Here is a 27679-nt window from a genome sequence, read left to right as displayed (position 1 = left end):
CACGCGGGTTCCGGGGCCGAGACCTCCAAGCCTACTCGAATTGGAGTCGAGCATCTTCCACCCAGATCCTCCAAATTGCAGTAGGCGGGGGTAACACCCACCACCTGGCCCCCTGGCGCCGTGTAATCCCATCAGCGGCCAAGACTCAGACTTTAAAATCCAGAACCCGGACGAGAACAGTGCAGTCTCTGCCCCCGCGCCTGGGTGTTCCTTCCCGGAGTCCCTTGGAGGGGAGCGGGTTGAGCTTTCCTCCCCGCCCCGGCCAGGGCTACGGCAGCCGGAGACCTCCAGGACCAGCCACCACCATGCTGAGACCACTCTCCGCACACCTGAAGGTACTGGCAGAGGGACAAAGCCACGCGGGTTCCGGGGCCGAGACCTCCAAGCCTACACGAATTGGAGTCGAGCATCTTCCACCCAGATCCTCCAAATTCCAGTAGGCGGGGGTAACACCCACCACCTGGACCCCTGGCGCCGTGTAATCCCATCAGCGGCCAAGACTCAGAGACTTTAAAATCCAGAACCCGGACGAGAACAGTGCAGTCTCTGCCCCCGCGCCTGGGTGTTCCTTCCCGGAGTCCCTTGGAGGGGAGCGGGTTGAGCTTTCCTCCCCGCCCCGGCCAGGGCTACGGCAGCCGGAGACCTCCAGGACCAGCCACCACCATGCTGAGACCACTCTCCGCACACCTGAAGGTACTGGCAGAGGGACAAAGCCACGCGGGTTCCGGGGCCGAGACCTCCAAGCCTACTCGAATTTGAGTCGAGCATCTTCCACCCAGATCCTCCAAATTCCAGTAGGCGGGGGTAACACCCACCACCTGGCCCCCTGGCGCCGTGTAATCCCATCAGCGGCCAAGACTCAGAGACTTTAAAATCCAGAACCCGGACGAGAACAGTGCAGTCTCTGCCTCCGCGCCTGGGTGTTCCTTCCCGGAGTCCCTTGGAGGGGAGCGGGTTGAGCTTTCCTCCCCGCCCCGGCCAGGGCTACGGCAGCCGGAGACCTCCAGGACCAGCCACCACCATGCTGAGACCACTCTCCGCACACCTGAAGGTACTGGCAGAGGGACAAAGCCACGCGGGTTCCGGGGCCGAGACCTCCAAGCCTACTCGAATTGGAGTCGAGCATCTTCCACCCAGATCATCCAAATTCCAGTAGGCGGGGGTAACACCCACCATCTGGCCCCCTGGCGCCGTGTAATCCCATCAGCGGCCAAGACTCAGAGACTTTAATATCCAGAACCCGGACGAGAACAGTGCAGTCTCTGCCCCCGCGCCTGGGTGTTCCTTCCCGGAGTCCCTTGGAGGGGAGCGGGTTGAGCTTTCCTCCCCGCCCCGGCCAGGGCTACGGCAGCCGGAGACCTCCAGGACCAGCCACCACCATGCTGAGACCACTCTCCGCACACCTGAAGGTACTGGCAGAGGGACAAAGCCACGCGGGTTCCGGGGCCGAGACCTCCAAGCCTACTCGAATTGGAGTCGAGCATCTTCCACCCAGATCCTCCAAATTCCAGTAGGCGGGGGTAACACCCACCACCTGGCCCCCTGGCGCCGTGTAATCCCATCAGCGCCCAAGACTCAGACTTTAAAATCCAGAACCCGGACGAGAACAGTGCAGTCTCTGCCCCCGCGCCTGGGTGTTCCTTCCCGGAGTCCCTTGGAGGGGAGCGGGTTGAGCTTTCCTCCCCGCCCCGGCCAGGGCTACGGCAGCCGGAGACCTCCAGGACCAGCCACCACCATGCTGAGACCACTCTCCGCACACCTGAAGGTACTGGCAGAGGGACAAAGCCACGCGGGTTCCGGGGCCGAGACCTCCAAGCCTACTCGAATTGGAGTCGAGCATCTTCCACCCAGATCCTCCAAATTCCAGTAGGCGGGGGTAACACCCACCACCTGGCCCCCTGGCGCCGTGTAATCCCATCAGTGGCCAAGACTCAGAGACTTTAAAATCCAGAACCCGGACGAGAACAGTGCAGTCTCTGCCCCCGCGCCTGGGTGTTCCTTCCCGGAGTCCCTTGGAGGGGAGCGGGTTGAGCTTTCCTCCCCGCCCCGGCCAGGGCTACGGCAGCCGGAGACCTCCAGGACCAGCCACCACCATGCTGAGACCACTCTCCGCACACCTGAAGGTACTGGCAGAGGGACAAAGCCACGCGGGTTCCGGGGCCGAGACCTCCAAGCCTACTCGAATTGGAGTCGAGCATCTTCCACCCAGATCCTCCAAATTCCAGTAGGCGGGGGTAACACCCACCACCTGGCCCCCTGGCGCCGTGTAATCCCATCAGCGGCCAAGACTCAGACTTTAAAATCCAGAACCCGGACGAGAACAGTGCAGTCTCTGCCCCCGCGCCTGGGTGTTCCTTCCCGGAGTCCCTTGGAGGGGAGCGGGTTGAGCTTTCCTCCCCGCCCCGGCCAGGGCTACGGCAGCCGGAGACCTCCAGGACGAGCCACCACCATGCTGAGACCACTCTCCGCACACCTGAAGGTACTGGCAGAGGGACAAAGCCACGCGGGTTCCGGGGCCGAGACCTCCAAGCCTACTCGAATTTGAGTCGAGCATCTTCCACCCAGATCCTCCAAATTCCAGTAGGCGGGGGTAACACCCACCACCTGGCCCCCTGGCGCCGTGTAATCCCATCAGCGGCCAAGACTCAGACTTTAAAATCCAGAACCCGGACGAGAACAGTGCAGTCTCTGCCCCCGCGCCTGGGTGTTCCTTCCCGGAGTCCCTTGGAGGGGAGCGGGTTGAGCTTTCCTCCCCGCCCCGGCCAGGGCTACGGCAGCCGGAGACCTCCAGGACCAGCCACCACCATGCTGAGACCACTCTCCGCACACCTGAAGGTACTGGCAGAGGGACAAAGCCACGCGGGTTCCGGGGCCGAGACCTCCAAGCCTACTCGAATTGGAGTCGAGCATCTTCCACCCAGATCCTCCAAATTCCAGTAGGCGGGGGTAACACCCACCACCTGGCCCCCTGGCGCCGTGTAATCCCATCAGCGGCCAAGACTCAGACTTTAAAATCCAGAACCCGGACGAGAACAGTGCAGTCTCTGCCCCCGCGCCTGGGTGTTCCTTCCCGGAGTCCCTTGGAGGGGAGCGGGTTGAGCTTTCCTCCCCGCCCCGGCCAGGGCTACGGCAGCCGGAGACCTCCAGGACCAGCCACCACCATGCTGAGACCACTCTCCGCACACCTGAAGGTACTGGCAGAGGGACAAAGCCACGCGGGTTCCGGGGCCGAGACCTCCAAGCCTACTCGAATTGGAGTCGAGCATCTTCCACCCAGATCCTCCAAATTCCAGTAGGCGGGGGTAACACCCACCACCTGGCCCCCTGGCGCCGTGTAATCCCATCAGCGGCCAAGACTCAGAGACTTTAAAATCCAGAACCCGGACGAGAACAGTGCAGTCTCTGCCCCCGCGCCTGGGTGTTCCTTCCCGGAGTCCCTTGGAGGGGAGCGGGTTGAGCTTTCCTCCCCGCCCCGGCCAGGGCTACGGCAGCCGGAGACCTCCAGGACCAGCCACCACCATGCTGAGACCACTCTCCGCACACCTGAAGGTACTGGCAGAGGGACAAAGCCACGCGGGTTCCGGGGCCGAGACCTCCAAGCCTACTCGAATTGGAGTCGAGCATCTTCCACCCAGATCCTCCAAATTGCAGTAGGCGGGGGTAACACCCACCACCTGGCCCCCTGGCGCCGTGTAATCCCATCAGCGGCCAAGACTCAGAGACTTTAAAATCCAGAACCCGGACGAGAACAGTGCAGTCTCTGCCCCCGCGCCTGGGTGTTCCTTCCCGGAGTCCCTTGGAGGGGAGCGGGTTGAGCTTTCCTCCCCGCCCCGGCCAGGGCTACGGCAGCCGGAGTCCTCCAGGACCAGCCACCACCATGCTGAGACCACTCTCCGCACACCTGAAGGTACTGGCAGAGGGACAAAGCCACGCGGGTTCCGGGGCCGAGACCTCCAAGCCTACTCGAATTGGAGTCGAGCATCTTCCACCCAGATCCTCCAAATTCCAGTAGGCGGGGGTAACACCCACCACCTGGCCCCCTGGCGCCGTGTAATCCCATCAGCGGCCAAGACTCAGAGACTTTAAAATCCAGAACCCGGACGAGAACAGTGCAGTCTCTGCCTCCGCGCCTGGGTGTTCCTTCCCGGAGTCCCTTGGAGGGGAGCGGGTTGAGCTTTCCTCCCCGCCCCGGCCAGGGCTACGGCAGCCGGAGACCTCCAGGACCAGCCACCACCATGCTGAGACCACTCTCCGCACACCTGAAGGTACTGGCAGAGGGACAAAGCCACGCGGGTTCCGGGGCCGAGACCTCCAAGCCTACTCGAATTGGAGTCGAGCATCTTCCACCCAGATCATCCAAATTCCAGTAGGCGGGGGTAACACCCACCATCTGGCCCCCTGGCGCCGTGTAATCCCATCAGCGGCCAGGACTCAGAGACTTTAAAATCCAGAACCCGGACGAGAACAGTGCAGTCTCTGCCCCCGCGCCTGGGTGTTCCTTCCCGGAGTCCCTTGGAGGGGAGCGGGTTGAGCTTTCCTCCCCGCCCCGGCCAGGGCTACGGCAGCCGGAGACCTCCAGGACCAGCCACCACCATGCTGAGACCACTCTCCGCACACCTGAAGGTACTGGCAGAGGGACAAAGCCACGCGGGTTCCGGGGCCGAGACCTCCAAGCCTACTCGAATTGGAGTCGAGCATCTTCCACCCAGATCCTCCAAATTCCAGTAGGCGGGGGTAACACCCACCACCTGGCCCCCTGGCGCCGTGTAATCCCATCAGCGGCCAAGACTCAGACTTTAAAATCCAGAACCCGGACGAGAACAGTGCAGTCTCTGCCCCCGCGCCTGGGTGTTCCTTCCCGGAGTCCCTTGGAGGGGAGCGGGTTGAGCTTTCCTCCCCGCCCCGGCCAGGGCTACGGCAGCCGGAGACCTCCAGGACCAGCCACCACCATGCTGAGACCACTCTCCGCACACCTGAAGGTACTGGCAGAGGGACAAAGCCACGCGGGTTCCGGGGCCGAGACCTCCAAGCCTACTCGAATTGGAGTCGAGCATCTTCCACCCAGATCCTCCAAATTCCAGTAGGCGGGGGTAACACCCACCACCTGGCCCCCTGGCGCCGTGTAATCCCATCAGCGGCCAAGACTCAGAGACTTTAAAATCCAGAACCCGGACGAGAACAGTGCAGTCTCTGCCCCCGCGCCTGGGTGTTCCTTCCCGGAGTCCCTTGGAGGGGAGCGGGTTGAGCTTTCCTCCCCGCCCCGGCCAGGGCTACGGCAGCCGGAGACCTCCAGGACCAGCCACCACCATGCTGAGACCACTCTCCGCACACCTGAAGGTACTGGCAGAGGGACAAAGCCACGCGGGTTCCGGGGCCGAGACCTCCAAGCCTACTCGAATTGGAGTCGAGCATCTTCCACCCAGATCCTCCAAATTCCAGTAGGCGGGGGTAACACCCACCACCTGGCCCCCTGGCGCCGTGTAATCCCATCAGCGGCCAAGACTCAGAGACTTTAAAATCCAGAACCCGGACGAGAACAGTGCAGTCTCTGCCCCCGCGCCTGGGTGTTCCTTCCCGGAGTCCCTTGGAGGGGAGCGGGTTGAGCTTTCCTCCCCGCCCCGGCCAGGGCTACGGCAGCCGGAGACCTCCAGGACCAGCCACCACCATGCTGAGACCACTCTCCGCACACCTGAAGGTACTGGCAGAGGGACAAAGCCACGCGGGTTCCGGGGCCGAGACCTCCAAGCCTACTCGAATTGGAGTCGAGCATCTTCCACCCAGATCCTCCAAATTCCAGTAGGCGGGGGTAACACCCACCACCTGGCCCCTGGCGCCGTGTAATCCCATCAGCGGCCAAGACTCAGACTTTAAAATCCAGAACCCGGACGAGAACAGTGCAGTCTCTGCCCCCGCGCCTGGGTGTTCCTTCCCGGAGTCCCTTGGAGGGGAGCGGGTTGAGCTTTCCTCCCCGCCCCGGCCAGGGCTACGGCAGCCGGAGACCTCCAGGACCAGCCACCACCATGCTGAGACCACTCTCCGCACACCTGAAGGTACTGGCAGAGGGACAAAGCCACGCGGGTTCCGGGGCCGAGACCTCCAAGCCTACTCGAATTGGAGTCGAGCATCTTCCACCCAGATCCTCCAAATTCCAGTAGGCGGGGGTAACACCCACCACCTGGCCCCCTGGCGCCGTGTAATCCCATCAGCGCCCAAGACTCAGACTTTAAAATCCAGAACCCGGACGAGAACAGTGCAGTCTCTGCCCCCGCGCCTGGGTGTTCCTTCCCGGAGTCCCTTGGAGGGGAGCGGGTTGAGCTTTCCTCCCCGCCCCGGCCAGGGCTACGGCAGCCGGAGACCTCCAGGACCAGCCACCACCATGCTGAGACCACTCTCCGCACACCTGAAGGTACTGGCAGAGGGACAAAGCCACGCGGGTTCCGGGGCCGAGACCTCCAAGCCTACTCGAATTGGAGTCGAGCATCTTCCACCCAGATCCTCCAAATTCCAGTAGGCGGGGGTAACACCCACCACCTGGCCCCCTGGCGCCGTGTAATCCCATCAGCGGCCAAGACTCAGACTTTAAAATCCAGAACCCGGACGAGAACAGTGCAGTCTCTGCCCCCGCGCCTGGGTGTTCCTTCCCGGAGTCCCTTGGAGGGGAGCGGGTTGAGCTTTCCTCCCCGCCCCGGCCAGGGCTACGGCAGCCGGAGACCTCCAGGACCAGCCACCACCATGCTGAGACCACTCTCCGCACACCTGAAGGTATTGGCAGAGGGACAAAGCCACGCGGGTTCCGGGGCCGAGACCTCCAAGCCTACTCGAATTGGAGTCGAGCATCTTCCACCCAGATCCTCCAAATTCCAGTAGGCGGGGGTAACACCCACCACCTGGCCCCCTGGCGCCGTGTAATCCCATCAGCGGCCAAGACTCAGACTTTAAAATCCAGAACCCGGACGAGAACAGTGCAGTCTCTGCCCCCGCGCCTGGGTGTTCCTTCCCGGAGTCCCTTGGAGGGGAGCGGGTTGAGCTTTCCTCCCCGCCCCGGCCAGGGCTACGGCAGCCGGAGACCTCCAGGACCAGCCACCACCATGCTGAGACCACTCTCCGCACACCTGAAGGTACTGGCAGAGGGACAAAGCCACGCGGGTTCCGGGGCCGAGACCTCCAAGCCTACTCGAATTGGAGTCGAGCATCTTCCACCCAGATCCTCCAAATTCCAGTAGGCGGGGGTAACACCCACCACCTGGCCCCCTGGCGCCGTGTAATCCCATCAGCGGCCAAGACTCAGAGACTTTAAAATCCAGAACCCGGACGAGAACAGTGCAGTCTCTGCCCCCGCGCCTGGGTGTTCCTTCCCGGAGTCCCTTGGAGGGGAGCGGGTTGAGCTTTCCTCCCCGCCCCGGCCAGGGCTACGGCAGCCGGAGACCTCCAGGACCAGCCACCACCATGCTGAGACCACTCTCCGCACACCTGAAGGTACTGGCAGAGGGACAAAGCCACGCGGGTTCCGGGGCCGAGACCTCCAAGCCTACTCGAATTGGAGTCGAGCATCTTCCACCCAGATCCTCCAAATTGCAGTAGGCGGGGGTAACACCCACCACCTGGCCCCCTGGCGCCGTGTAATCCCATCAGCGGCCAAGACTCAGAGACTTTAAAATCCAGAACCCGGACGAGAACAGTGCAGTCTCTGCCCCCGCGCCTGGGTGTTCCTTCCCGGAGTCCCTTGGAGGGGAGCGGGTTGAGCTTTCCTCCCCGCCCCGGCCAGGGCTATGGCAGCCGGAGTCCTCCAGGACCAGCCACCACCATGCTGAGACCACTCTCCGCACACCTGAAGGTACTGGCAGAGGGACAAAGCCACGCGGGTTCCGGGGCCGAGACCTCCAAGCCTACTCGAATTGGAGTCGAGCATCTTCCACCCAGATCCTCCAAATTCCAGTAGGCGGGGGTAACACCCACCACCTGGCCCCCTGGCGCCGTGTAATCCCATCAGCGGCCAAGACTCAGAGACTTTAAAATCCAGAACCCGGACGAGAACAGTGCAGTCTCTGCCCCCGCGCCTGGGTGTTCCTTCCCGGAGTCCCTTGGAGGGGAGCGGGTTGAGCTTTCCTCCCCGCCCCGGCCAGGGCTACGGCAGCCGGAGACCTCCAGGACCAGCCACCACCATGCTGAGACCACTCTCCGCACACCTGAAGGTACTGGCAGAGGGACAAAGCCACGCGGGTTCCGGGGCCGAGACCTCCAAGCCTACACGAATTGGAGTCGAGCATCTTCCACCCAGATCCTCCAAATTCCAGTAGGCGGGGGTAACACCCACCACCTGGCCCCCTGGCGCCGTGTAATCCCATCAGCGGCCAAGACTCAGAGACTTTAAAATCCAGAACCCGGACGAGAACAGTGCAGTCTCTGCCCCCGCGCCTGGGTGTTCCTTCCCGGAGTCCCTTGGAGGGGAGCGGGTTGAGCTTTCCTCCCCGCCCCGGCCAGGGCTACGGCAGCCGGAGACCTCCAGGACCAGCCACCACCATGCTGAGACCACTCTCCGCACACCTGAAGGTACTGGCAGAGGGACAAAGCCACGCGGGTTCCGGGGCCGAGACCTCCAAGCCTACTCGAATTGGAGTCGAGCATCTTCCACCCAGATCCTCCAAATTCCAGTAGGCGGGGGTAACACCCATCACCTGGCCCCCTGGCGCCGTGTAATCCCATCAGCGGCCAAGACTCAGAGACTTTAAAATCCAGAACCCGGACGAGAACAGTGCAGTCTCTGCCTCCGCGCCTGGGTGTTCCTTCCCGGAGTCCCTTGGAGGGGAGCGGGTTGAGCTTTCCTCCCCGCCCCGGCCAGGGCTACGGCAGCCGGAGACCTCCAGGACCAGCCACCACCATGCTGAGACCACTCTCCGCACACCTGAAGGTACTGGCAGAGGGACAAAGCCACGCGGGTTCCGGGGCCGAGACCTCCAAGCCTACTCGAATTGGAGTCGAGCATCTTCCACCCAGATCATCCAAATTCCAGTAGGCGGGGGTAACACCCACCATCTGGCCCCCTGGCGCCGTGTAATCCCATCAGCGGCCAAGACTCAGAGACTTTAAAATCCAGAACCCGGACGAGAACAGTGCAGTCTCTGCCCCCGCGCCTGGGTGTTCCTTCCCGGAGTCCCTTGGAGGGGAGCGGGTTGAGCTTTCCTCCCCGCCCCGGCCAGGGCTACGGCAGCCGGAGACCTCCAGGACCAGCCACCACCATGCTGAGACCACTCTCCGCACACCTGAAGGTACTGGCAGAGGGACAAAGCCACGCGGGTTCCGGGGCCGAGACCTCCAAGCCTACTCGAATTGGAGTCGAGCATCTTCCACCCAGATCCTCCAAATTCCAGTAGGCGGGGGTAACACCCACCACCTGGCCCCCTGGCGCCGTGTAATCCCATCAGCGGCCAAGACTCAGACTTTAAAATCCAGAACCCGGACGAGAACAGTGCAGTCTCTGCCCCCGCGCCTGGGTGTTCCTTCCCGGAGTCCCTTGGAGGGGAGCGGGTTGAGCTTTCCTCCCCGCCCCGGCCAGGGCTACGGCAGCCGGAGACCTCCAGGACCAGCCACCACCATGCTGAGACCACTCTCCGCACACCTGAAGGTACTGGCAGAGGGACAAAGCCACGCGGGTTCCGGGGCCGAGACCTCCAAGCCTACTCGAATTGGAGTCGAGCATCTTCCACCCAGATCCTCCAAATTCCAGTAGGCGGGGGTAACACCCACCACCTGGCCCCCTGGCGCCGTGTAATCCCATCAGCGGCCAAGACTCAGAGACTTTAAAATCCAGAACCCGGACGAGAACAGTGCAGTCTCTGCCCCCGCGCCTGGGTGTTCCTTCCCGGAGTCCCTTGGAGGGGAGCGGGTTGAGCTTTCCTCCCCGCCCCGGCCAGGGCTACGGCAGCCGGAGACCTCCAGGACCAGCCACCACCATGCTGAGACCACTCTCCGCACACCTGAAGGTACTGGCAGAGGGACAAAGCCACGCGGGTTCCGGGGCCGAGACCTCCAAGCCTACTCGAATTGGAGTCGAGCATCTTCCACCCAGATCCTCCAAATTCCAGTAGGCGGGGGTAACACCCACCACCTGGCCCCCTGGCGCCGTGTAATCCCATCAGCGGCCAAGACTCAGACTTTAAAATCCAGAACCCGGACGAGAACAGTGCAGTCTCTGCCCCCGCGCCTGGGTGTCCCTTCCCGGAGTCCCTTGGAGGGGAGCGGGTTGAGCTTTCCTCCCCGCCCCGGCCAGGGCTACGGCAGCCGGAGACCTCCAGGACCAGCCACCACCATGCTGAGACCACTCTCCGCACACCTGAAGGTACTGGCAGAGGGACAAAGCCACGCGGGTTCCGGGGCCGAGACCTCCAAGCCTACTCGAATTGGAGTCGAGCATCTTCCACCCAGATTCTCCAAATTCCAGTAGGCGGGGGTAACACCCACCACCTGGCCCCCTGGCGCCGTGTAATCCCATCAGCGGCCAAGACTCAGACTTTAAAATCCAGAACCCGGACGAGAACAGTGCAGTCTCTGCCCCCGCGCCTGGGTGTTCCTTCCCGGAGTCCCTTGGAGGGGAGCGGGTTGAGCTTTCCTCCCCGCCCCGGCCAGGGCTACGGCAGCCGGAGACCTCCAGGACCAGCCACCACCATGCTGAGACCACTCTCCGCACACCTGAAGGTACTGGCAGAGGGACAAAGCCACGCGGGTTCCGGGGCCGAGACCTCCAAGCCTACTCGAATTGGAGTCGAGCATCTTCCACCCAGATCCTCCAAATTCCAGTAGGCGGGGGTAACACCCACCACCTGGCCCCCTGGCGCCGTGTAATCCCATCAGCGCCCAAGACTCAGACTTTAAAATCCAGAACCCGGACGAGAACAGTGCAGTCTCTGCCCCCGCGCCTGGGTGTTCCTTCCCGGAGTCCCTTGGAGGGGAGCGGGTTGAGCTTTCCTCCCCGCCCCGGCCAGGGCTACGGCAGCCGGAGACCTCCAGGACCAGCCACCACCATGCTGAGACCACTCTCCGCACACCTGAAGGTACTGGCAGAGGGACAAAGCCACGCGGGTTCCGGGGCCGAGACCTCCAAGCCTACTCGAATTGGAGTCTAGCATCTTCCACCCAGATCCTCCAAATTCCAGTAGGCGGGGGTAACACCCACCACCTGGCCCCCTGGCGCCGTGTAATCCCATCAGCGGCCAAGACTCAGACTTTAAAATCCAGAACCCGGACGAGAACAGTGCAGTCTCTGCCCCCGCGCCTGGGTGTTCCTTCCCGGAGTCCCTTGGAGGGGAGCGGGTTGAGCTTTCCTCCCCGCCCCGGCCAGGGCTACGGCAGCCGGAGACCTCCAGGACCAGCCACCACCATGCTGAGACCACTCTCCGCACACCTGAAGGTACTGGCAGAGGGACAAAGCCACGCGGGTTCCGGGGCCGAGACCTCCAAGCCTACTCGAATTGGAGTCGAGCATCTTCCACCCAGATCCTCCAAATTCCAGTAGGCGGGGGTAACACCCACCACCTGGCCCCCTGGCGCCGTGTAATCCCATCAGCGGCCAAGACTCAGAGACTTTAAAATCCAGAACCCGGACGAGAACAGTGCAGTCTCTGCCCCCGCGCCTGGGTGTTCCTTCCCGGAGTCCCTTGGAGGGGAGCGGGTTGAGCTTTCCTCCCCGCCCCGGCCAGGGCTACGGCAGCCGGAGACCTCCAGGACCAGCCACCACCATGCTGAGACCACTCTCCGCACACCTGAAGGTACTGGCAGAGGGACAAAGCCACGCGGGTTCCGGGGCCGAGACCTCCAAGCCTACTCGAATTGGAGTCGAGCATCTTCCACCCAGATCCTCCAAATTCCAGTAGGCGGGGGTAACACCCACCACCTGGCCCCCTGGCGCCGTGTAATCCCATCAGCGGCCAAGACTCAGAGACTTTAAAATCCAGAACCCGGACGAGAACAGTGCAGTCTCTGCCCCCGCGCCTGGGTGTTCCTTCCCGGAGTCCCTTGGAGGGGAGCGGGTTGAGCTTTCCTCCCCGCCCCGGCCAGGGCTACGGCAGCCGGAGACCTCCAGGACCAGCCACCACCATGCTGAGACCACTCTCCGCACACCTGAAGGTACTGGCAGAGGGACAAAGCCACGCGGGTTCCGGGGCCGAGACCTCCAAGCCTACTCGAATTGGAGTCGAGCATCTTCCACCCAGATCCTCCAAATTCCAGTAGGCGGGGGTAACACCCACCACCTGGCCCCTGGCGCCGTGTAATCCCATCAGCGGCCAAGACTCAGACTTTAAAATCCAGAACCCGGACGAGAACAGTGCAGTCTCTGCCCCCGCGCCTGGGTGTTCCTTCCCGGAGTCCCTTGGAGGGGAGCGGGTTGAGCTTTCCTCCCCGCCCCGGCCAGGGCTACGGCAGCCGGAGACCTCCAGGACCAGCCACCACCATGCTGAGACCACTCTCCGCACACCTGAAGGTACTGGCAGAGGGACAAAGCCACGCGGGTTCCGGGGCCGAGACCTCCAAGCCTACTCGAATTGGAGTCGAGCATCTTCCACCCAGATCCTCCAAATTCCAGTAGGCGGGGGTAACACCCACCACCTGGCCCCCTGGCGCCGTGTAATCCCATCAGCGGCCAAGACTCAGACTTTAAAATCCAGAACCCGGACGAGAACAGTGCAGTCTCTGCCCCCGCGCCTGGGTGTTCCTTCCCGGAGTCCCTTGGAGGGGAGCGGGTTGAGCTTTCCTCCCCGCCCCGGCCAGGGCTACGGCAGCCGGAGACCTCCAGGACCAGCCACCACCATGCTGAGACCACTCTCCGCACACCTGAAGGTACTGGCAGAGGGACAAAGCCACGCGGGTTCCGGGGCCGAGACCTCCAAGCCTACTCGAATTGGAGTCGAGCATCTTCCACCCAGATCCTCCAAATTCCAGTAGGCGGGGGTAACACCCACCACCTGGCCCCCTGGCGCCGTGTAATCCCATCAGCGGCCAAGACTCAGACTTTAAAATCCAGAACCCGGACGAGAACAGTGCAGTCTCTGCCCCCGCGCCTGGGTGTTCCTTCCCGGAGTCCCTTGGAGGGGAGCGGGTTGAGCTTTCCTCCCCGCCCCGGCCAGGGCTACGGCAGCCGGAGACCTCCAGGACCAGCCACCACCATGCTGAGACCACTCTCCGCACACCTGAAGGTATTGGCAGAGGGACAAAGCCACGCGGGTTCCGGGGCCGAGACCTCCAAGCCTACTCGAATTGGAGTCGAGCATCTTCCACCCAGATCCTCCAAATTCCAGTAGGCGGGGGTAACACCCACCACCTGGCCCCCTGGCGCCGTGTAATCCCATCAGCGGCCAAGACTCAGACTTTAAAATCCAGAACCCGGACGAGAACAGTGCAGTCTCTGCCCCCGCGCCTGGGTGTTCCTTCCCGGAGTCCCTTGGAGGGGAGCGGGTTGAGCTTTCCTCCCCGCCCCGGCCAGGGCTACGGCAGCCGGAGACCTCCAGGACCAGCCACCACCATGCTGAGACCACTCTCCGCACACCTGAAGGTACTGGCAGAGGGACAAAGCCACGCGGGTTCCGGGGCCGAGACCTCCAAGCCTACTCGAATTGGAGTCGAGCATCTTCCACCCAGATCCTCCAAATTCCAGTAGGCGGGGGTAACACCCACCACCTGGCCCCCTGGCGCCGTGTAATCCCATCAGCGGCCAAGACTCAGAGACTTTAAAATCCAGAACCCGGACGAGAACAGTGCAGTCTCTGCCCCCGCGCCTGGGTGTTCCTTCCCGGAGTCCCTTGGAGGGGAGCGGGTTGAGCTTTCCTCCCCGCCCCGGCCAGGGCTACGGCAGCCGGAGACCTCCAGGACCAGCCACCACCATGCTGAGACCACTCTCCGCACACCTGAAGGTACTGGCAGAGGGACAAAGCCACGCGGGTTCCGGGGCCGAGACCTCCAAGCCTACTCGAATTGGAGTCGAGCATCTTCCACCCAGATCCTCCAAATTGCAGTAGGCGGGGGTAACACCCACAACCTGGCCCCCTGGCGCCGTGTAATCCCATCAGCGGCCAAGACTCAGAGACTTTAAAATCCAGAACCCGGACGAGAACAGTGCAGTCTCTGCCCCCGCGCCTGGGTGTTCCTTCCCGGAGTCCCTTGGAGGGGAGCGGGTTGAGCTTTCCTCCCCGCCCCGGCCAGGGCTATGGCAGCCGGAGTCCTCCAGGACCAGCCACCACCATGCTGAGACCACTCTCCGCACACCTGAAGGTACTGGCAGAGGGACAAAGCCACGCGGGTTCCGGGGCCGAGACCTCCAAGCCTACTCGAATTGGAGTCGAGCATCTTCCACCCAGATCCTCCAAATTCCAGTAGGCGGGGGTAACACCCACCACCTGGCCCCCTGGCGCCGTGTAATCCCATCAGCGGCCAAGACTCAGAGACTTTAAAATCCAGAACCCGGACGAGAACAGTGCAGTCTCTGCCCCCGCGCCTGGGTGTTCCTTCCCGGAGTCCCTTGGAGGGGAGCGGGTTGAGCTTTCCTCCCCGCCCCGGCCAGGGCTACGGCAGCCGGAGACCTCCAGGACCAGCCACCACCATGCTGAGACCACTCTCCGCACACCTGAAGGTACTGGCAGAGGGACAAAGCCACGCGGGTTCCGGGTCCGAGACCTCCAAGCCTACACGAATTGGAGTCGAGCATCTTCCACCCAGATCCTCCAAATTCCAGTAGGCGGGGGTAACACCCACCACCTGGCCCCCTGGCGCCGTGTAATCCCATCAGCGGCCAAGACTCAGAGACTTTAAAATCCAGAACCCGGACGAGAACAGTGCAGTCTCTGCCCCCGCGCCTGGGTGTTCCTTCCCGGAGTCCCTTGGAGGGGAGCGGGTTGAGCTTTCCTCCCCGCCCCGGCCAGGGCTACGGCAGCCGGAGACCTCCAGGACCAGCCACCACCATGCTGAGACCACTCTCCGCACACCTGAAGGTACTGGCAGAGGGACAAAGCCACGCGGGTTCCGGGGCCGAGACCTCCAAGCCTACTCGAATTTGAGTCGAGCATCTTCCACCCAGATCCTCCAAATTCCAGTAGGCGGGGGTAACACCCATCACCTGGCCCCCTGGCGCCGTGTAATCCCATCAGCGGCCAAGACTCAGAGACTTTAAAATCCAGAACCCGGACGAGAACAGTGCAGTCTCTGCCTCCGCGCCTGGGTGTTCCTTCCCGGAGTCCCTTGGAGGGGAGCGGGTTGAGCTTTCCTCCCCGCCCCGGCCAGGGCTACGGCAGCCGGAGACCTCCAGGACCAGCCACCACCATGCTGAGACCACTCTCCGCACACCTGAAGGTACTGGCAGAGGGACAAAGCCACGCGGGTTCCGGGGCCGAGACCTCCAAGCCTACTCGAATTGGAGTCGAGCATCTTCCACCCAGATCATCCAAATTCCAGTAGGCGGGGGTAACACCCACCATCTGGCCCCCTGGCGCCGTGTAATCCCATCAGCGGCCAAGACTCAGAGACTTTAAAATCCAGAACCCGGACGAGAACAGTGCAGTCTCTGCCCCCGCGCCTGGGTGTTCCTTCCCGGAGTCCCTTGGAGGGGAGCGGGTTGAGCTTTCCTCCCCGCCCCGGCCAGGGCTACGGCAGCCGGAGACCTCCAGGACCAGCCACCACCATGCTGAGACCACTCTCCGCACACCTGAAGGTACTGGCAGAGGGACAAAGCCACGCGGGTTCCGGGGCCGAGACCTCCAAGCCTACTCGAATTGGAGTCGAGCATCTTCCACCCAGATCCTCCAAATTCCAGTAGGCGGGGGTAACACCCACCACCTGGCCCCCTGGCGCCGTGTAATCCCATCAGCGGCCAAGACTCAGACTTTAAAATCCAGAACCCGGACGAGAACAGTGCAGTCTCTGCCCCCGCGCCTGGGTGTTCCTTCCCGGAGTCCCTTGGAGGGGAGCGGGTTGAGCTTTCCTCCCCGCCCCGGCCAGGGCTACGGCAGCCGGAGACCTCCAGGACCAGCCACCACCATGCTGAGACCACTCTCCGCACACCTGAAGGTACTGGCAGAGGGACAAAGCCACGCGGGTTCCGGGGCCGAGACCTCCAAGCCTACTCGAATTGGAGTCGAGCATCTTCCACCCAGATCCTCCAAATTCCAGTAGGCGGGGGTAACACCCACCACCTGGCCCCCTGGCGCCGTGTAATCCCATCAGCGGCCAAGACTCAGACTTTAAAATCCAGAACCCGGACGAGAACAGTGCAGTCTCTGCCCCCGCGCCTGGGTGTTCCTTCCCGGAGTCCCTTGGAGGGGAGCGGGTTGAGCTTTCCTCCCCGCCCCGGCCAGGGCTACGGCAGCCGGAGACCTCCAGGACCAGCCACCACCATGCTGAGACCACTCTCCGCACACCTGAAGGTACTGGCAGAGGGACAAAGCCACGCGGGTTCCGGGGCCGAGACCTCCAAGCCTACTCGAATTGGAGTCGAGCATCTTCCACCCAGATCCTCCAAATTCCAGTAGGCGGGGGTAACACCCACCACCTGGCCCCCTGGCGCCGTGTAATCCCATCAGCGGCCAAGACTCAGAGACTTTAAAATCCAGAACCCGGACGAGAACAGTGCAGTCTCTGCCCCCGCGCCTGGGTGTTCCTTCCCGGAGTCCCTTGGAGGGGAGCGGGTTGAGCTTTCCTCCCCGCCCCGGCCAGGGCTACGGCAGCCGGAGACCTCCAGGACCAGCCACCACCATGCTGAGACCACTCTCCGCACACCTGAAGGTACTGGCAGAGGGACAAAGCCACGCGGGTTCCGGGGCCGAGACCTCCAAGCCTACTCGAATTGGAGTCGAGCATCTTCCACCCAGATCCTCCAAATTCCAGTAGGCGGGGGTAACACCCACCACCTGGCCCCCTGGCGCCGTGTAATCCCATCAGCGGCCAAGACTCAGAGACTTTAAAATCCAGAACCCGGACGAGAACAGTGCAGTCTCTGCCCCCGCGCCTGGGTGTTCCTTCCCGGAGTCCCTTGGAGGGGAGCGGGTTGAGCTTTCCTCCCCGCCCCGGCCAGGGCTACGGCAGCCGGAGTCCTCCAGGACCAGCCACCACCATGCTGAGACCACTCTCCGCACACCTGAAGGTACTGGCAGAGGGACAAAGCCACGCGGGTTCCGGGGCCGAGACCTCCAAGCCTACTCGAATTGGAGTCGAGCATCTTCCACCCAGATCCTCCAAATTCCAGTAGGCGGGGGTAACACCCACCACCTGGCCCCCTGGCGCCGTGTAATCCCATCAGCGGCCAAGACTCAGACTTTAAAATCCAGAACCCGGACGAGAACAGTGCAGTCTCTGCCCCCGCGCCTGGGTGTTCCTTCCCGGAGTCCCTTGGAGGGGAGCGGGTTGAGCTTTCCTCCCCGCCCCGGCCAGGGCTACGGCAGCCGGAGTCCTCCAGGACCAGCCACCACCATGCTGAGACCACTCTCCGCACACCTGAAGGTACTGGCAGAGGGACAAAGCCACGCGGGTTCCGGGGCCGAGACCTCCAAGCCTACTCGAATTGGAGTCGAGCATCTTCCACCCAGATCCTCCAAATTCCAGTAGGCGGGGGTAACACCCACCACCTGGCCCCCTGGCGCCGTGTAATCCCATCAGCGGCCAAGACTCAGAGACTTTAAAATCCAGAACCCGGACGAGAACAGTGCAGTCTCTGCCCCCGCGCCTGGGTGTTCCTTCCCGGAGTCCCTTGGAGGGGAGCGGGTTGAGCTTTCCTCCCCGCCCCGGCCAGGGCTACGGCAGCCGGAGACCTCCAGGACCAGCCACCACCATGCTGAGACCACTCTCCGCACACCTGAAGGTACTGGCAGAGGGACAAAGCCATGCGGGTTCCGGGGCCGAGACCTCCAAGCCTACTCGAATTGGAGTCTAGCATCTTCCACCCAGATCCTCCAAATTGCAGTAGGCAGGGGTAACACCCACCACCTGGCCCCCTGGCGCCGTGTAATCCCATCAGCGGCCAAGACTCAGAGACTTTAAAATCCAGAACCCGGACGAGAACAGTGCAGTCTCTGCCCCCGCGCCTGGGTGTTCCTTCCCGGAGTCCCTTGGAGGGGAGCGGGTTGAGCTTTCCTCCCCGCCCCGGCCAGGGCTACGGCAGCTGGAGACCTCCAGGACCAGCCACCACCATGCTGAGACCACTCTCCGCACACCTGAAGGTACTGGCAGAGGGACAAAGCCACGCGGGTTCCGGGGCCGAGACCTCCAAGCCTACTCGAATTGTAGTCGAGCATCTTCCACCCAGATCCTCCAAATTCCAGTAGGCGGGGGTAACACCCACCACCTGGCCCCCTGGCGCCGTGTAATCCCATCAGCGGCCAAGACTCAGACTTTAAAATCCAGAACCCGGACGAGAACAGTGCAGTCTCTGCCCCCGCGCCTGGGTGTTCCTTCCCGGAGTCCCTTGGAGGGGAGCGGGTTGAGCTTTCCTCCCCGCCCCGGCCAGGGCTACGGCAGCCGGAGACCTCCAGGACCAGCCACCACCATGCTGAGACCACTCTCCGCACACCTGAAGGTACTGGCAGAGGGACAAAGCCACGCGGGTTCCGGGGCCGAGACCTCCAAGCCTACTCGAATTGGAGTCGAGCATCTTCCACCCAGATCCTCCAAATTGCAGTAGGCAGGGGTAACACCCACCACCTGGCCCCCTGGCGCCGTGTAATCCCATCAGCGGCCAAGACTCAGAGACTTTAAAATCCAGAACCCGGACGAGAACAGTGCAGTCTCTGCCCCCACGCCTGGGTGTTCCTTCCCGGAGTCCCTTGGAGGGGAGCGGGTTGAGCTTTCCTCCCCGCCCCGGCCAGGGCTACGGCAGCCGGAGACCTCCAGGACCAGCCACCACCATGCTGAGACCACTCTCCGCACACCTGAAGGTACTGGCAGAGGGACAAAGCCACGCGGGTTCCGGGGCCGAGACCTCCAAGCCTACTCGAATTGGAGTCGAGCATCTTCCACCCAGATCCTCCAAATTCCAGTAGGCGGGGGTAACACCCACCACCTGGCCCCCTGGCGCCGTGTAATCCCATCAGCGGCCAAGACTCAGAGACTTTAAAATCCAGAACCCGGACGAGAACAGTGCAGTCTCTGCCCCCGCGCCTGGGTGTTCCTTCCCGGAGTCCCTTGGAGGGGAGCGGGTTGAGCTTTCCTCCCCGCCCCGGCCAGGGCTACGGCAGCCGGAGACCTCCAGGACCAGCCACCACCATGCTGAGACCACTCTCCGCACACCTGAAGGTACTGGCAGAGGGACAAAGCCACGCGGGTTCCGGGGCCGAGACCTCCAAGCCTACTCGAATTGGAGTCGAGCATCTTCCACCCAGATCCTCCAAATTCCAGTAGGCGGGGGTAACACCCACCACCTGGCCCCCTGGCGCCGTGTAATCCCATCAGCGGCCAAGACTCAGAGACTTTAAAATCCAGAACCCGGACGAGAACAGTGCAGTCTCTGCCCCCGCGCCTGGGTGTTCCTTCCCGGAGTCCCTTGGAGGGGAGCGGGTTGAGCTTTCCTCCCCGCCCCGGCCAGGGCTACGGCAGCCGGAGACCTCCAGGACCAGCCACCACCATGCTGAGACCACTCTCCGCACACCTGAAGGTACTGGCAGAGGGACAAAGCCACGCGGGTTCCGGGGCCGAGACCTCCAAGCCTACTCGAATTGGAGTCGAGCATCTTCCACCCAGATCCTCCAAATTCCAGTAGGCGGGGGTAACACCCACCACCTGGCCCCCTGGCGCCGTGTAATCCCATCAGCGGCCAAGACTCAGAGACTTTAAAATCCAGAACCCGGAACCGCGCGGCTGCATTCGCGGCCGCGCGACGTCTTAACAGAACTTTTTTTTATGACATCTTATTGTCTTATTCCTACTTTGGACAAACTTGCAGGCTATTGAATGTAGCCTGCCCACAGGGCAGAGTCTGGCAAACTCCCCGTGGCGTACCAAATATGCCAAATACCAGTAACAATGATGGGTCTCATTCTTCTAAATAGCCTTGAATATAATCTCAGGGCAAGGATGAAAGAGAGGTTACTGGGGCCTGCTCGAGGCAATCGACGAATAACAGGATGATGAAATGAAATGAAATGAGACCTGCATGCCTTTGTTCCTCTGCAGAGGAACTTTATTTCTCAGCTGACTTAATCATAATAATTTGAGTGAGGACTCATTATACAGATTTTTTTCTGTTCTAAAAATGTTGATTTGACAGACCTGGGGATGGGACTCTGGAATTTGAATTCTTAATGTAGGTCTAGGGGCTGAAGAGATAGCACAGCTGCAAGGTGTTTGCCTTACAAGCCGCCAACATGGCCGACCCAAGTTCAATTCCTCTGCCCCTCTCGGAGAGCCCGGCAAGCTACTGAGAGTATCTTGCCCACAAGGCAAAGCCTGGCAAGCTACCCGAGACGTATTCAATATGCCAAACACAGTAACAATTGTCACAATGGAGACGTTACTGGGCCCGCTTGAGCAATTTGATGAACAACGGGAGGACAGTGACAGTGAAAGTAACTATGATTTTAGTTGACAATTGCAGGTGTCTATATTACAGGTCTGTGGGTCCTCTGTGTTCAATCTGTATTTAGTTAATTCTTTATATAAATAATCTGCTAACTACAGAATCATATTACTTATTATTTGATAGTAGTTATGAACTTGAGATATCTAAGTGTCTGGATATTACAGAAATACATACAACTGGGAAGTTACAATTGTTAACATTTAGTCAATCTAGTGGCTATTCAAACTCATTTTGAAACTACTTTAGAAAATGAGGAATATTTGAATTTAAACTTTTAGCATTAAAGTTTTAAACCTGTGAACTATCATTTAGAAAACATATAGTTCCCAAAGTTTTATATTCTTTTGCTGACACAACTCTGTAATTGCATCGTAGTCTCAGGCTTCCACAGATGATTCATTGGGTTCATTCCCACCATCAAAGTCTCCATGTAAAATGCAAGTCACCAGTAAGATGTGTCCACACATGAAAACTTAAATACAAATTTAGCAATTACATGAATATCCCAAATTCCAAACTGCTTTGCTTGACATATTCAGATAATTGAGGCCATAAACAGGGATTCTAATAATTATAAGAGACTCACAAATCCTCTAGACGGCCTCATTTCAGAGAAAATGCTGTTGTCTACTTTAATAAACATAAAACTATCCCAAGAAACATCAGCTTTTTTAAGTCATATATCTGCTGTCTAAATTTGTGACTACTTTATATAAGATTTTCTCAGCTTGAATTATCCATGTAATATTTTCACTTTTACACTTCAATGTGCTTAAGGTCTCAGTACTAACTCCGACTGTAACATCTGATATCAAACTGCTTCTCTCGGGGATCCACGGTCTGAGCTGGGAACAGTGTTTTTCTATCTTGAGAAACTGTGAAGATTAGATTGGGCATGACTGAATATAGTGTCATGTGATTCGGATCCCTGGTGTTATGCACCCTACCTTTGAAACTTGTTATATTCTCAGCATTCACCTTCACTCTCCTGATTTGAGCACCTTACAGTTTATTCTTTGCCACTGGCCTTTCTGTTCAATTTAGTTCAGTCTAATGTTCTGATTTTTTTCTTTCTAAAGGGCAAGAACTAATGCTCTAATTTAGAAGACTCAAGTACCATTTTTGCCCATTCTTCAACAGAGATTGCACTATTCAAGTACTTTGCCTTTGCCTTATTTTTTTAGATGAATGCCCTAATTTTTTTTCTGTATTACAGAGAACTTTCAGTTCTCTATTAAAAGGTATCATCACTAGTCTCAGACGTATGGGAATATGGAATATAAAAGAAGTAGCATTGAACAAATAGTGGTCTCTACCTTTATGAATGAAAGCCCATTAAAACAGAAGGTCAAATTAATTTACATGAATAAATAATCAAAAGAAGTATCCAAAGACAAATCTAAATCATGCCCATATCCTCAAAGATGACTTAATGTTAAATGGCAGTTTACTACACTTTTTTTAAATATGATATTAAGTAGTATTTGTACAAACGAAAAAGGTTGATAAGCAAATGCAGTCGATGTCTAGAGAATCTGTTGGAAAGCTGATAACTCAAAGGCAGTTAATTGCTTAAATTTCAGTCACAATTGGGGACATCACATTAAGCGCTTGAAGAACTTTTTGCTTAGCTTTAAAACAATATGTGAAAAATTGACTATATTTGGATAAAAACAAATTCAAATACATTTCACTGGGTAATGGGCTCAGTTCTGATCTTTAACTGTGTAAAGTAAGAACATTCAAAGCCTTTCTCAATATCCTGTCTTACAAGTGGATCCCTGACAGGCAATACAAGATTAAATACAATTCATGAAAATAAGAAGTTACTGCTTTTTGTACGTCTACTATATGTTTAAAAGATGAAAGCTGTTATTATTAGACACCTAGTAATAATCAGAGTTAATTTCTCTTTAAAAAATGGTACATATTTGACATAAATAATGAATAGAGCTGGAGGGTACAATATAAGAATTGCTAAGTGCAGACATCCATATAAGCTATAACTCTATCAATATATAGAATATTTCCATCAATCTCAAAAAATTATGGTTTTGCTTTAGTCAATCTCCTTAACCCAGTCAAAAGAGACAATTACTATTTTAGTTTTTATCACCAGAACATAAGTGAGCTGAACTAAATAGAATCATGTTTTACACACAGTTTTATCTAGCTTTATTTTAGGGCTTCTGAAAATTCACTTGCATGTTCTTATTGTTAGGTTTAGTCCATAGTTGATAACATAGAAATTTTTATGTAGACAATTAGAAACAAACTTTTGCTCTTAAAAATATCTGTTATAATCATTTAGTTTTTGGTGGGGAGGTCTGGTTGGCGTAAGAATATAGAGATAAAATAACCATATAACAGGGTAGGTGCATTTTTAGTTTTAGAGTAACTCTCCCAAATAGCTGATGTAAATGTACCATTTTCCAATTCTACAATAATGTACGAATTGCACTTTCTCTTAATCCTTGTAAAATTTGTCATTCTCAATATTTTAATAATTACTTTAATGGGTAGAAAGAGGTATCTTATTGTGGTTTAAATTTGTATTTCCTATATTTAATACTTTTGTCTTATTATATGGAATTTATTGACTGTTTATAGGAATCTCTTTTGGTAATGTGTCTGTTGAGGTCTTATACACTTTAAGTTGATTTTTAGGTCTTTATTTATTAATATGTTCTTGAAATTATTTATGTGTTTAGATGAGTGTTATTACAAATGTGTTTTGTGAATATTTTCTCCTTAATCTGTGACTTGACATTAGAAAAATGGAACTTTTAAATTTTGGTGAATTTCTTTCATCTATTATTTTATTTTACTGCTAGTACTTTGAGAATTTTGTGTCTTTATTAAAAAAGGTATAGCATAGCTAATAGCATGAGGATATATATTTTTTTCCTTTACACATAGTTTTTACCTCTACTTTCTAGTCTATATTTTCTATCAGTTAATGATTGAAATGAAATGATATCATTGACTGTCACTCCAGAATTATTATAAGGATTTCTTTCCTTGATAAATTTCCCCAGCTTATTTTTCAAAAAATATGCAGTTCTGTAAATGTAGACTTATTTCTGCAGTTTGTTTTTCTTTTCTTTTATGTTTGTCTTTCTCTCTATTGGCCACTGCCACACTGATTTATTGCTGGCTGCAGCTTTACTTTAGTAAGCATTGAAATCAGATTGTGCATCTCCTCCAATTTGGTCTTCTTTTTTAAGATTGATACTTTTACTTTAAGTCTTTCCATTTTAGAAACAGCTTGTCAATAATGCAGAAATCTTGCAGAGATTCTGACTCAGATAGAAACTTATCTGTACAAGTATTTGGGAAGAATTGACATCATAGAAATAAATTGTCAAATTTGTGCCATATCTCTTTCTCTAATTTTTCATTTATTTTTTGTTATTACTTTGTAAATTTGTACAATTCAATTTGATTATATTTTTGTGTATGTATGTAAACATGTGCTTCATGATATGTATATTTTTAACTGATCACCTAGGTGAGGACTGCTACTAAAAGAATAATATTTAAAATATTGATGTTCAACATATAAAATATTACATTTATTTTTTCTAGAATTTAAAAGACAAATTTCTATGTAAATAAGTATATTGTCTGTGAAGAGAATATTATACTTTCCCTTTCAAATTTTAGGTTTTTGATACTGATCTTATTTTACTACGTTGTGATTATTCTGGTAAATTATTGAATTGAAGGTGTGTGTGTGTGTGTGAATAATTTGCATTTTCTCAGTCTTAGAAGGGACACGAACATTTCACTTATAAGGCTATTATTAACTAGGTTTCACATTAATGCTTTTCCTCTAACTGAAGTTTTCTTTTTATTTCTGGCTTGTTAAAAACTTTAGTTATTAACTAAAGCTGTATATTATTAAGTAATTTTACCTTGTTTGATTTGGGGCCACACCTGAAGGTGCCTAGGGCTCATTCCTGACCCTGAACTTCCAGACGACTGCTGGTTGGGCTCAAGGTACCCTCTCGAATGTCAGGTTGAACCAAAGTGGGCTGTGTGCAAGATAAACCTTACCCACTCTACTGTTACTCCAACCTTGTAAGTGACTTTCATAAACTAAAATGGAATGTAGATATTGTCTAATTTTATTTGTTAACATCTTATGAAAACTTTTCATCTTACCAATTTCACATTTTGGTTGGGTGAGAGGAAGGTGCTGTCAGCAGCACTCAAAAAGCCAAGGACTTCCACCCATGACCCTTTACCGATTTTGCCAGTGGTTGGTACAAGGTTGCTCACCTTTTCAGTGTTCCAGACCTCTCCAGTGATGCTAGTGGCCTCTCAGATCACACCCAGTGGTACTCCAGAATCTCTTGAGCTCAGAGACTCTTTAGGTACCATGTAGTGCCGGGGATCAAGTTGTAACTTCTATACTATCTCCTTGCCTTGAACTCTTCATTTTCATGAAATGTACTTGGTCAGATTCAGGCAAGAGAATTCTGATGTGAATTCTTTCTTCTATATGCTGTTTGAAATTATTTATATATTATTCTATATGAGCTTTAATTACCTGGAATTTTCACTTTTCATGATTTTATTTAAAGTGTCAAATTTATTTAAGTGTAGGAATACAAAGACTTTCTATTCCTTTGTCACTTCAGATAATTTTTCTTTGAAAAAATAAGTCTAGGGCGTTTGCCTTGCACGCAGCCAACATGGCTGACCCGAGTTTGATTCCTCTGCCCCTCTCGGAGAGCCCGGCAAGCTACCGAGAGTATCTCGCCTGCACGGCAGAGCCTGGCAAGCTCCCCGTGATGTATTCGATATGCCAAACACAGTAACAACAAAGTCTCCAATGGAGACGTTACTGGGCCCGCTCGAGCAAATCGATGATCAACGGGAGGGCCTTTACTTTACTTACTTTATGTAGGAGTACTGCTATTTATTCAGCCACTGATTAGCTGATTGAATTGTGCATGAATGCCACCTTACTTTTTTTCATTTTTAATAATTTTATTTATTGAATCACCGTGAGAGCAGTTACAAAGCTTTCAGGTCTAAGTCTCGGTCATACAATGAAATACCCATACCTTCACCAGTGCCCATTCTCCACCACCAAAATCCCCAGTATACCCCCATCCCACACCCTCACTCTACCTGTGGGGCAGTGATTTTTAACATTATTCTCTCTTTACTTTGATCACATTCAATATTTCGACACCAGACCCACCATTATTATTTGAGATTTTACCCCAACACTCAGATCTGCTGAAAAGGCAACAGTAGACAATTTGTGTTCTATTGCTGGTTATGAATAACATATGATGTCGCATGGCTGCAGTAGGGTCATGTGATTTTGAAATTCCAAAATTTTAACACTTAAATTGCCGAACCACCCCAGGGGAGAAAGGGTGTTGTCCCAACTGCTCCCCCTTGATGGCTTGGTGGCCGTCATCCTCCAGAGGCCATTGGACAGTCAGGTCTGGGCCTGCAGTGACAAAACTTCTTGGGCCTCACAGGATGGAGATGGAGCCGGTCCTGGACTCCACGTCCCAACGAGACCCCGAGTCATTGCCCACGAAGGGCCTCTCTGGCTCCTGATCAAGCTGCTCAATGGCCATGATCCCAGAGATTCAGGAGCAAATCTTGAAACCCAGTGGCTTTTGGCAGAAATCCCTCCAGATTTAAGTGTGAAAAGTCTATTTCTTTTTACTTAAATTTATCTTCATAAATTTTTCATAGTATTCACTTATTACTGTATTTTCAATATTAAAAAGAAAAATATTGTGATGATTTTTCTATTTTTGCCATTAGTGATTGGCCATTTCATTTTGTGTTATTTTTCTGTAGAGTTTGCCAATAATTTTAAATAAACATTTTGCTTTAGTGTCGTTTGACTCTACATCCTGGATTTTGATTTCTGCTATTTTTATAATTGTTTATTCATAAATTTTGTTTTTATTATATTATTTAAAATTTTACTACATTTTTCTATTGAGTTCTTGAATTGTTTCTTGTTTTATAAGTTTTTAATGATAGAAATTTTGCTGTATTCATTTGTAATACAATTTCTTCCTTTTTTGGGGAATGAGGAGTGTGGAGCTCCCAAATCATACTTAGTGGGACCACTTAGATAGTCAGCTAACAGAACCAGTGTTTTGGTGCCTGCATCTGAAAATGAGCTGTTATTCAGACTCTGAAGTGCTAGGAAACATAAGGTCTACCCAGTGAACTGAGCAACCTCCAGTGCCATACCCATACCCTCGGGTCTCCGGAGCCATGCCTGCTGATGTTCAGAGTCATGTAATGCCAGGAACTGAACATCTGTTAATTAAATGTCTGTACTATATCCCTAACCCTGAAAAATGGTTTTATATAAAATTTATCGATATGCCCTGAGTTCTGAAAACACATCCTGCAGTTTTTCTTTCTTTTTCTTTCTTTCTTTCTTTCTTTCTTTCTTTCTTTCTTTCTTTCTTTCTTTCTTTCTTTTCTTTCTTTCTCTCCTTCCTTCCTTCCTTCCTTCCTTCCTTCCTTCCTTCCTTCCTTCCTTCTTCCTTTCTTTCTTTCTTTCATTCATTTATTATTGAATCACCATGAGCTAGAGAAATACAAAGCTGTTCAAGATTGCATTTCAGTCATACAATGTTGAAACACCATCTGCAATTGTCTGTTTATTGTAGCACTCTTTACAATAGCCAGAATCTGGAAAAAACCTGAGTGCCCGAGAACAGATGACTGGTTAAAGAAACTCTGGTACATTTACACAATGGAGTACTATGTAGCTGTTAGAAAAGATGAAGTCATGAAATTTACATACAAGTGGTACTACATGGAAAGTATCATGTTAAGCAAAATGACTCAGAAAGAAAGGGATAGATATAGAAAGATTGTATTCATCTGGGGAACATAAAGTAACAAAATAGGAAACTAACACCCAAGAATGGCAGAGATTAGTACCAGGAATTTTACTCAATGACCTGGAGGCCAACCACACATGTTAGGGGAAAAGGGAGCTCAGAAAGAGAAGGGAACACCAAACAAAGGGTGTTGGGAGGATCCTCCCAGGATGGGAGAAGCATGCTGAAAGTAGACTATCGACCAAACATGATTGCCACTCAATGCCTCTTTTGCAAACCACAGAACTCA

Source organism: Sorex fumeus, unplaced genomic scaffold, assembly GCF_029834395.1.
Source record: "Sorex fumeus unplaced genomic scaffold, SorFum_2.1 ptg000131l, whole genome shotgun sequence".
NCBI lineage: Eukaryota > Metazoa > Chordata > Mammalia > Eulipotyphla > Soricidae > Sorex > Sorex fumeus.
This window is presented reverse-complemented; position numbering follows the sequence as displayed.